At 46.7% G+C, this 9,578-nt stretch overlaps 1 non-coding gene across 1 annotated transcript; it reads right to left on the minus strand.

Annotated features, from left to right (window-relative positions):
• Positions 1–157: 157 nt before the first annotated feature.
• On the minus strand, positions 158–229 carry TRNAC-GCA. Its single transcript has one exon. It is a non-coding gene; the product is annotated as a tRNA-Cys (tRNA).
• Positions 230–9,578: the final 9,349 nt, after the last annotated feature.

Consider the following 9,578-nt stretch of genomic DNA (forward strand, 5'->3'; position numbering starts at 1 on the left):
GGTGCGGGCTGTACGTGGGAAACGGCGCCGGCGCAAGACTCCGTTCCAACGATTTGCCGCTGCCGCAGCTTTCCCTTCCGTACTAGGATAGGAAGGAATCGACGAGCAAATTCAATTGGGGGAATTTACATTATTATTTTTCCAGGAAAAAAGACTGAGGGGACACCCGGATTTGAACCGGGGACCTCTTGATCTGCAGTCAAATGCTCTACCACTGAGCTATATCCCCTGGCCTGTGATCACTGCAGAACTAGCAAGGATAGTTGTGACATCTAGTTCTTCCATCATTTCACCTCCAGCCTCTTCCAGTAATAAACTGATTGGCTGTTGTTGTCGTGTTATTATTCCCTGGCTGACTATAATTATGTTTAATTTTGTATTCTGTATAGTTGGTAAGTGTGGCGTTCACCAAACTTCGGATTGGCATAGAAGGTGTTAAAAGGGAAAAACCAGTAAGAACCTTGAGGGGGCGGAGTTATGTGGGCTATATAAACCCCTCCCGGGGAAGGAAAGGGGTTCTTTAGTTCTTAGTTCTTTGGTCGTTGGGTCTTTGGTTCTTTAGTCTTTAGGCTTGTTGTTGGTCTTTAGCTAGGGGGCTTGTTGTGGGTATTGAGTGCCTGGTAGAAGGGTGGCAAGGGAAGGAGTAGGAACAGGGGTGGGAGAAATCGTTGGGCACTGTTGTTAACAAGAACACAACCAAGAAAGTACTGTTTATTCAGAAACCACATGCGTATGTACTAAACTTCAAATAAAACAGTTTTGTTCCAATATTCTCCTTGACTGAACTGAGTGAAGTAAATACCAGACAAACTGGTTGGTGGCAGCGGTTAAGTAATAAAGTGGTGAGTGCAGGTATCAACGGACCGTTAAACGTCTGGGGGACCTGTGCAGGTTGAGCGAACCGCCACAGTAAGTGCTTTGCTTTCTTCTGTGTGTTGTGGGGTAGAACATTTGACTGCATAGCCATCTAAGGAACCCTCCCTCCCCAAGGAAGGCTTATGATCACACCATAAATAACCCGGTGTTTTCTTTAAAAGACAGTGCTGTGGTGGTGTTGAAGCATGGGCTGTGAGGAGAGCTTAGTCCCCGTTCAAAAACAAGTGCGCCCTCATTTTTAGCTGAGAGGTATCATGATGAGAGCAGAGAACTCATTCTCCCTTTGATTTGATTTTGTATTGTATGTGATAGGTTGGATTATTTTTGTTTATCTGTCCATATAGCTCAGTAATCAAACATATAACTGATGATGGAAAAAGTTGCCTAGTTCAAATCCTGGCATCACCTCAAAGGGAAGAAGCTCCATAGTAGAATATTCACAGAGAACTACTGTTGGGGAAGGTGGACCAGTGGTTTGACGCCCTGTGCAACTTGACGTGTCTGCGAATCTCTTCCTCAACCTAGTGCCCTCCAAGAGTTTTTGGGTTCCTGCATTGCAAGGGGTTGAACTAGATAACCTGTGGGATCCCTTCCAAATCTACTATTCTATGATTCTGTGGACTCCTATCATTGCTGAACTCCTGTCGGCCTTTGGCTAACTGGAAGGCACCAGGCTGGGGAAGACCATATGGAGAGTTTGTCGTACAAGTCTGCGTTAAAAATGTAGAGGTAAAGGGACCCCTGACATTTAAGTCCAGTTGCGAACGAATCTGGGGTTACGGTGCTCATCTCGCTTTACAGGCTGAGGGAGCTGGCATTGGTCCACTTCCACAGACAGTTTTTCCGGGTCATGTGGCCAGCCTGACTAAGCCATTTCTGGCAAAGGCAGAGCAGCACACGGAAATGCTGTTTACCTCAGTGTTTTTCAACCTTTTTTGGGCAAGGGCACACTTGTTTTATGAAAAAAATCACGAGGCACACCACCATTAGAAAATGTTAAAAAATTTAACTCTGTGCCTATATTGACTATATATAAAGTAATTCTCTTGAATAGGAATCAAATAAACACAATTTTTCCCACGGCACACCAGGCAACATCTCGCGGCACACAAGTGTGCCGCGGAACAGTGGTTGAAAAACACTGGTTACCTTACTGCTGGAGCGGTACCTATTTACTTTCACTATGTGCTTTCAAACTGCTAGGTTGGCAGGAGCTGGGTCTGAACAACGGGAGGTCACCCCGTCGCGGCACCTCGAACCGCCAACCTCTTACCTATTAGGGTCAGTGGCGCCCTGCACCACGGCGCCCACCCATCAGGGGCGCCCAGCAGCGGGAGTCCGGGACCAACCAGGAACAGCTGCAAGGGCATGCACGGTGGTGGCTCTTCCTACGGCTCGCTTCCTGTCTGGGAGAGGAGGTGGTGGCACGCAAAGCTACGTGGTGCCCTTCTCCCTCCTGCCTGCCCCATGGCAGTAGTGGGACTGCTGAGGAAGCCCGCACGGCAAGCAAGCCTCAAGCTGCCCAGCGCAGGGGGTGGAGAGGGGGAGGGGGAGGGGCACTGAGAACGTCACCCCCACCCCTTCTGTCGAGGAAAAATGTGGAGGAGGGACTCATTCAGATTTGGGGTGGTGGGAGGGGAAAGCTGTGGGGGGGCGCACCACGCAATTAGTGGTTAAAAACAAACACCAACAAAAAGTCCTTTAAAGACGAGGGCTATTGGATTTAGCAGGGCTTACTCTCAGGTAAGTGCAGTTAGGGATGCAGCCTTTGTGACCCAAGTTTTGGATCCTTTTTAGGTTCAGGATGTCACTGCTTTACATCCACCCCCACAATATTTGAAAATGTCAGCTTTGTACTTAAAGACAAATTGGTCGTGAACTTCATTCTCTGTGTCCTTATCAATTTATTATTTATTTTCTTCTGCCTTTTCGTTTTATTTTGTTCTAAGGGCTTGTTCGAGATAATGTGTAAGCGTGGTGTCAGCTCCCTTAAAAAAAGGTTGACAGCTCTGGGGAACGTGGGGGGGGGGGGCGCCAGAGGGATCTTTGCACCACGATGCCGGATGTGCTTAAGACAGCCCTGAGCGGCATCCAATGCTGCAGGATGGTTTGCATCAGTCTAATAAGCTGAGCAATAGAATTAGCCCTGCTCTTGACATTCCATGTGTAGACAATGCAACCCTCCAGACTGGTCTTTTATTGCAAGTGTATTCTGCTTTGTGTGCCTTGTGGGACATCTTCGGGAAAAGAAAAGGCTAAGGAGTAAACCCTACACAAATTGGGACTGGAGTCCCGAAGGCGATTGGATGGTGCCTTGTACTCCTCCCTCCAGCAACTCCTGCAGCCAATCTGGTGCCAAATGTATTGCTCTGCTTTCCTTTGGACCACACCAGCGGGGCCAAGAGGGGAGTCTTGTTGTCTGGGTAGCCCAGGACCTCCATAAACAATGCCCAGACTTGCACCCTGGGGAGATCACTTGGGTGCAACAAAAGTGACGCACACAGCTGGACATTATGGTATGAAAAGTTACGGGATTTCAGCAGTTACAGGGTGTGCGCTTATTGGAAATGAGGCAGCATGATCACCCAAAAACCTTACTGACACAAATCGCATTGAAAAGAGGCTCATGTGGTATGACTGCCCTGAATGTGAAATAAAAGGGATATCTGACATAACATGGATGGGCTACAGATTCCCCCCATCTCACATAACCAGATTTGCAATTGCATGAAATCTAAGGCAGGCATAGGCAAACTCCGGCCCTCCAGATGTTTTGAGACTACAATTCCCATCATCCCTGACCACTGGTTCTGTTAGCTAGGGATGATTGGAATTGTAGTTCTAAAACATCTGGAGGGCTGCAGTTTGCCTATGCCTGATCTAAGGATTGTAGCCAGTGCAAGTCCTACTAAGAGTAGACCTATTGAAATCAATGGACATGAGCATCAAGTCCACTGATTTCAGTGTGTCTACTCTGAGTAGGACTAGTGTTGAATACAACCCCTTGAGTGACAGAGATCTTCTGATGGAGCACTTCTGGTGGTCTCCCTGATGTTTGGCAGCCTTTACCAGGGACTGAACGTTGATTGTAGCAGGCCCTGCCCTGTAGGCAAAAGCCCTGCCACTAGAATCATCTCTGCCCACTTTCAAATGTCTGCTGACAATTTTGTATATTGTACTCTGCCTTGCTGTATTTGTATGAAAAGTGTGGTCAATAAATATTTAAATATATAGGTAAATAAATAGTTTCCCCTATCCTCATCCTCTCTGCTGGGGAATGCATGACATTATCAAAGCACTGCAGTGAAAAAGAAGTGATATTTGTTGACTTTTTTACATGGACTCTTGTGTAAAGGTCTCCCAAACATGGGGGGGGGGGTGGTTTCAGACATGGGCTGCGTACACACTGCACCTTTAAAGCACATTCTTTCCCTCAAAGCACTACATCAGCCAGAATTCTTTTAGGGAAACTGACTTGACAATGTTGGGTTTTGAGAGGTAAAGCAAGGGAGATAACTGCAGCCAATTGGGACCCTTTCCTACATTAAGTAGCAGGCCCAAGGGAAGCTATGAGGTCCCAGACACACAGAAAACCTTTGGCTGGGTTTGCTAACAAGGAGCTTTATGCTGAAACATTCCAGGGTGTGCCGTGGATAAAGGTAATGACTCTGTGAACATTCCTATCCATAGGCCATTTCTTTCAAATTTGTAGCAGTTGTGCACTGCATTGTTATAGGACTGGAGGTTGGTTAGGATAGGTTCCAACCAAGCCTGTGATTCTGTAACTGTAAGACTGTAGTCTCCAATAGCAGGAACTGCTGGACAGTCTCTCTGTTAAAGTTCGTTAGGTATCCATTTACATGTGTAAAGAGATGGTCAAGACCAAACATGTTACCATAGAGACAACTGGCTGGTGATGCTCTTTCAGGAGGGGGTAAGCCTCCCACCCTCACCTGGCTGGATGCCACATCATCCTAGGAGTGGGGAAATAAGCCAGGGACCTTGTATTTGTCTTAGTCTGGTCTGAAGTGGGGAGGTGAAAAAGAGACAGAGGATTGACTTGCTTTCTTTGCTGAAATAAAGCTGTGGCTTTGGAGGTTGTAAGGATGGTTAATGCTGTGAGGTCTTTTGTCTCATGCTTAGTTTGTACATACAGTATCTGCATATAAAACTATATATACACTACTGTATCCAGAGACCTGCCAGTACATTCGTAGGAAACCAACCCCTGGATTCAGAGACTTGTAGAGTTGGAGGCTACCCTGAGGGTCATCTAGTCTAACCCCCTGCAATGCAGGAATCTCAGCTAAAGCATCCATGACAGATGACCACCAGACCTCTGCTTAAAAGCCTTCAAGGAAGGAGAGTCCACCACCTCCCGAGGGAGACTGTTCCACTGTCAAGCAGCACTTACTGTCAGAAAGTTTTTCCATACTGTATGTTTAGTCGGAATCTCCTTTCTTGTAACTTGAAGCTATTGGTTCAAGTCCTACCCTCCAGAGCAGGAGAAAACTAGCTTGTTCCCTCTTCTGTGTGACAGACCTTAAGACATTTGAAGATGGCTATCATATCTCCTCCTCTTTTCCAGGCTAAATGTACCCAGCTCCTTCAAGCACTCTTTGTAAGGCTTTGTTTCCAGACCCTTGATCATCTTGGTTGCCCTCCTCTGCACACCTTCCAGCTTGTCAACATCCTCCTTAAATTGTGGTGCCCAGAACTGGACACAGTATTCCAGGTGTGGTCTGAACAGAGTGCTACTATTACTTCCCTTGATCTGGACACTAGACATCTGTTGATGCAGCCTAGAATAGTGTTAGCTTTCCCCCCTGCTGCATCACACAGTTGACTCATGTTAAGCTTGTGGTCCACCAAGGCCGCGAGATCTTTTCATGTGGGCTGCACATGTACTGGATAAATGCTGGAACCCCTCGAGCCTCTTGTCACTTGGATATTGGGGTGCGCACAGCCATATACCGTATTAAAATTATGTTAGTGTTTTATGTTGTTACCGTATGTTGAAACCGTACCTTGTATTTGAGAACTTCTAGAAATAACAAGTTTTTTTTAAAAAACAACAACAACAATGCTATTTCATGCTGAGCAACAGGAAGTGATGTTTGTTGGCATTAATTGACCTAGGTGAGAGATTTGCTAACGTGCGGCCGAGGGGGTCGAAGTACCAGGGTGTCATGTTTAGGGACACTACAGGAAAAACACAGGGAGGTCATTGTGTCAACCCCTTGGTGGAAATGCAGCTGAATACACACAGTTCCTAGGCAGTCATTCACAAGAGGAAGAACGAAATAGCTCGAATGACAGGATCATACCTAGAAGGCCACGCATGGCACTTGCAATGTAGGAACTGTCAAGAATAGAATGTTTTTAACACATGTCTAAAAAGATGTTTAGAAGCAGAAGAAAGCTTTTCTGTGGTGCCTTCTCATCAGATTGTCCCCATCTGTATGTAGATTTCTTCTGCATGAATGTTAATACCAATTTAAAAACACCGTTGAATGAACATCAGTCATAGGAACATAGGACTGAGTCAAATCATTAGTCCCTGCAGCTCAGTATCTTCTCCAATGACTGGCAGTAGCCCTCCATGGTTTCAGACAGGGGCCTCTTGTCTCCCAGCCCCACTAGGAGATTGAACCCGAGACCTTTTGCGTGCCATTGAGTTGTGGTCCTTCCTCCTAGGCCATGTGCTGTGCATGCCCACACGTATGTGAGTAATGCAGTGCTTTTTTTCTTTAAAAATGTGTAAGGGTACTCTTCTTTTCCTATTCATATTGAAATTGTTGTTGTTGTTGTTGTTCAGTCGTTCAGTCGTGTCCGACTCTTTGTGACCCCATGGACCAGAGCACGCCAGGCACGCCTATCCTTCACTGCCTCTCGCAGTTTGGCCAAACTCATGTTAGTAGCTTCGAGAACACTGTCCAACCATCTCATCCTCTGTCGTCCCCTTCTCCTTGTGCCCTCCATCTTTCCCAACATCAGGGTCTTTTCTAGGGAGTCTTCTCTTCTCATGAGGTGGCCAAAGTACTGGAGCCTCAACTTCAGGATCTGTCCTTCTAGTGAGCACCCAGGGCTGATTTCTTTGAGAATGGATAGGTTTGATCTTCTTGCAGTCCTTGGGACTCTCAAGAGTCTCCTCCAGCACCATAATTCAAAAGCATCAATTCTACGGCGATCAGCCTTCCTTATGGTCCAGCTCTCACTTCCGTACATTACTACTGGGAAGACCATAGCTTTAACTATACGGACCTTTGTCGGCAAGGTGATGTCTTTGCTTTTTAAGATGCTGTCTAGGTTTGTCATTGCTTTTCTCCCAAGAAGCAGGCGTCTTCTAATTTCGTGACTGCTGTCACCATCAGCAGTGATCATGGAACCCAAGAAAGTGAAATCTCTCACTGCCTCCATTTCTTCCCCTTCTATTTGCCAGGAGGTGATGGGACCAGTGGCCATGATCTTAGTTTTTTTGATGTTGAGCTTCAGACCATATTTTGCGCTCTCTTCTTTCACCCTCATTAAAAGGTTCTTTAATTCTTCCTCACTTTCTGCCATCAAGGTAGTATCATCAGCATATCTGAGGTTGTTGATATTTTTTCCGGCAATCTTAATTCCGGCTTGAGATTCATCCAGTCCAGCCTTTCACATGATGAATTCTGCATATAAGTTAAATAAGCAGGGAGACAATATACAGCCTTGTCGTACTCCTTTCCCAATTTTGAACCAATCAGTTGTTCCATATCCAGTTCTAACTGTAGCTTCTTGTCCCACATAGAGATTTCTCAGGAGACAAATGAGGTGATCCGGCACTCCCATTTCTTTAAGAACTTGCCATAGTTTGCTGTGGTCAACACAGTCAAATGCTTTTGCATAGTCAATGAAGCAGAAGTAGATGTTTTTCTGGAACTCTCTAGCTTTCTCCATAATCCAGCGCATGTTTGCAATTTGGTCTCTGGTTCCTCTGCCCCTTCGAAATCCAGCTTGCACTTCTGGGAGTTCTCGGTCCACATACTGCTTAAGCCTGCCTTGTAGAATTTTAAGCATAACCTTGCTAGCGTGTGAAATGAGTGCAATTGTGCGGTAGTTGGAGCATTCTTTGGCACTGCCCTTCTTTGGGATTGGGATGTAGACTGATCTTCTCCAGTCCTCTGGCCACTGCTGAGTTTTCCAAACTTGCTGGCATATTGAGTGCAGCACCTTAACAGCATCCTCTTTTAAAATTTTAAATAGTTCAGCTGGAATATCATCACTTCCACTGGCCTTGTTGTTAGCAAGGCATATTGAAATACTGCCCTTCAATGAGGCCAAACTTAGATTCACAAGATGTTTAGGAGTATGCGTACCCCCTCATCCTCCCAGAAAAAAGCACTGGATTAATGTATATTTTATTGGCTGGCTGATTTCCCACTCTATCCCACGGGCTCCGAGTGATTTTTAGTCGTCAAACACCTCTGTCAAATTTTAATTGCCTCTTCCTCAGTCTAAGGAAATCAATTGGCAAGGGTCAGCAAACTTTTTCAGCAGGGGGCCAATCCACTGTCCCTCAGACCTTGTGGGGGGTCGGACTATATGGGGGGGGGACATGAATGAATTCCTATGCCCCACAAATAACCCAGAGATGCATTTTAAATAAAAACACACATTCTACTCATGTAAAAACACGCTGATTCCCGGACCGTCTGCGGGCCCAGAGGCGTCTTAGCCATAAAGGCTAATGGTGCGGGGAACCACGGCACCATGTTCTGGAGGTCGCCAGGGAAGAGGCGGAGGCTGGACGCTGCGCCTCCCGACATCAGATTCCGCACTTGCGCAGTCTGTCCCGGATGCCAGGCGTGAGCGGCACCCCGTCCGTGCGGCAACTCGTAAGGCTGCAGCGTGAGAGCAGAGAGTTGCCATGCAAGCAGCTGCCACATGGAAGTGGTGTCGGGCAGCGGCCTGGGAGTCGCAGGGGGTGGTGGCGCCGAGTGTCACCCCCCCTCCAGGCTGGAACCAGCTGGAACTGGGGGGCATGCCGCTCTCAATGCCCCCAGCTTTCTATGCCACTGGGCAGAGGTCAAGTAGCATGGTCAGGTGGGTGGGCCCAAATGCCGCAGGACAGGCTTGCCATATTTTCACACCAGTGAAATAATACACGTAATCATCTAAGGAACCCTCCTTCCCCAAGTAAGGCTTTTAAGTCTAGAGTCTAAAATTACTTAACTGCACTGCTGATCACACCATAAATAACCTGGGGTTTTCTTTAAAGGACAGTGCTGTAGTGGAGCTTTGCCTGGGAAGGAACTAGAACCAGGCTTGTAATTCTGTCAGAAAATGAGATCAGATTGGTCTGACGTGACTTACTGGTATTTTTCAGAAACCCATGCTGACTTTTAGTGATCACAGCGTTCCTTTCTAGGTGCTCACAGACCGTTTGCTTAATGATCTGGTCTAGAATCTTTCCTGGTATTGATGTCAGGCTGACTGGGCCGTAATTTTTGGGTCTTCTCTTTCCCCCTTTTTGAAAATAGGGACAGCATTTGCCCTCCAGTCTGCTGGGACTTCGCCTGTTCTCCAGGAATTCTCAAAGATTACTGCCAGTGGTTCTGAAATCACCTCTGCCAGTTCTTTTAATACTCTTGGATGTAGTTCATCTGGCCCTGGAGACTTGAATACATCTAAACTAGCCAAGTATTCTTGTATTACCTCCTTACTTA

This window comes from Lacerta agilis, chromosome 15, assembly GCF_009819535.1.
Source record: "Lacerta agilis isolate rLacAgi1 chromosome 15, rLacAgi1.pri, whole genome shotgun sequence".
In the NCBI taxonomy this organism is placed as follows: Eukaryota; Metazoa; Chordata; class Lepidosauria; order Squamata; family Lacertidae; genus Lacerta; species Lacerta agilis.